Raw genomic sequence first — 2,194 nt, forward strand, 5'->3', positions numbered from 1 at the left:
GTCCCTAGAATGTGCGTCCCTTGAGAGCAGAGACCATGTTTTTGCTTTTCCTTTGTATCACCAGCACTTGGCATATCCCTGGGCACATAGTAAGTGTTTAATAAATGCTTATCAATTAGCTGACTAGCTTCAATCAACTCTCTGAGACTATATATCACAGATATGTTACATAAGAGGAGAGGAGGCCCACATCTGGGATTCCAACATGGATCAAATCCCCAAACCTTGAGAGATCCACAGGGTCACAGATTGAGAAATGAAAGGGATCTTAGAGTTCATCTAATCTGATTGCAGTACATTGAGCTCCATAGAGACAGCGCCCGGGCAGGTAAGAGCCAGATGGGCACCGGGCTACTTATTCTGTGCAGCAGTGAGGAAAAGTAATCAAAAATGGGCAAAGGTGATCCTAAGAAGCTGAGAGGGAAAATGTCTTCATATGCCCTCTTTGTGCAAACCTGCCTAGAGGCACACAAGAAGCAGTACCCAGATGCTTCTGTGAACTTCTCAGAATTTTCTAAAAAATGCTCAGAAAGGTGGAAGACAATGTCTGCTAAAGAGAAAGGAAAATTTGAGGACATGACAAAAGCTGATAAGGTTCTTTATGAAAGAGAAATGAAAACCTACATACCACCTAAAGGAGAAACAAAAAAAGAAGTTTATGGATCCCAAGGCACCGAAGAGGCATCCTTTGGCATTTTTCTTATTCTGTTCTGAGTATCATCCAAAAATCAAAGGGCAGCATCCTGGTCCTTCTATTGGAGATGTGGCAAAAAAATTGGGAGAAATGTGGAATAATACTGCTGCAGATGACAAGCAACCTTATGAAAAGAAGGCAGCTAAACTTATGAAAAGGATATTGCTGCATACCAGGCTAAAGGAAAACCTGATGTGGGCAAAAAGGGAAGAGTTGTCAAGGCTGAGAAGAGCAACAAAAAGGAGGAGGAAGAGGATGAGGAAGATGATGAAGATGAATAAGTTGGTTCTAGAGCAGTTTTTCTTGTCTATAAAGCATTTAACCACCCTGTACACAACTCACTCCTTTTTTTTTTAATGTATGAGGTATTTTATTTTTTCCGTTACATGTAAAGATAGTTCTCAACTTTTGTTTATACATGCTTTACAATTTCAGATTTTTCTCCCTCCCTCCCCTCCCTCCCCCCTCCCCTAGACAGCAGGTAACCTGATATAGGTTATATCTATATATCTATATATCATATACATATACATATAGATAGATATATATACACACATATATATACACATAATAACATTAATCCTATTTCTGCATTCATCCTGTTACAAGAGAAAGAATCAGAGCAGTGATGCAAAACCTCAAAATAGAAAAAAAAAACAACAGCACCCAAAACAAAAGAAATAATATGGTTCAATCAGCATCTATACTCCACGGTACAACTCACTCCTTTTAAAGAAAAAAAAAATTGAAATGTAAGGCTGTGTAAGATTTGTTTTTAAACTGTACAGTGTCTTTTTTTTTTGTATAGTTAACACACTACCGAATGTGTCTTTAGATAGCCCTGCCTTTTAGTGGTGTTTTCAATAGCCACTAACCTTGCCTGGTATAGTATGGGGGTTGTAAATTGGCATGGAAATTTAAAGCAGGTTCTTGTTGGTGCAAAGCACAAATTAGTTATATATGGGAATGTAGTTCGTTTTCATCTTCAGTTGTCTTTGACGCAGCATATGAAATAATTATTGTTCTGTCAACTGAATACCACTCTGTAATTGCAAAAACAAAAACAAAAAAAGTTGCAGCTGTTTTGTTGACATTCTGAATGCTCCTAAGTAAATACAATTTTTTTTATTTAAAAAAAGAGTTCATCTAATCCAACCCCTTAGCTTTAAAGATGAGGAAACAAATTCCCAAAGAGGGTAAATAACTTGCTTGCTCACAGTCATACCACTAGTTAATGGCAGAGCCAGAATTTGTAATCCTCTAATTGATATTCAGATCTCTTTCCACTTGGCCATGCTGCCTCACCTCCACTAAAATCCAGTTAGTATGTTCTCTCATGGTTTTATGGTTGCCCTGAGTTCATAAAAGCTATGCCAGTAGAATACAGCTCTGGAAAATTCTACCTGCTAGAAAAGCTTTGAGTGAGAATCCCACTCAGAGATGGATGGATGTCTCTCATCCAAGGACCAGTCCAGCCAAGTTTGGAATAACTCATCATCA

General features: G+C 38.1%; 1 pseudogene; it reads left to right on the top strand.

Annotated features, from left to right (window-relative positions):
• Positions 1–390: 390 nt before the first annotated feature.
• On the top strand, positions 391–975 carry LOC122725518 (annotated as a pseudogene).
• Positions 976–2,194: the final 1,219 nt, after the last annotated feature.

The sequence above is a fragment of the Dromiciops gliroides genome, chromosome 4 (genome assembly GCF_019393635.1).
Source record: "Dromiciops gliroides isolate mDroGli1 chromosome 4, mDroGli1.pri, whole genome shotgun sequence".
NCBI lineage: Eukaryota > Metazoa > Chordata > Mammalia > Microbiotheria > Microbiotheriidae > Dromiciops > Dromiciops gliroides.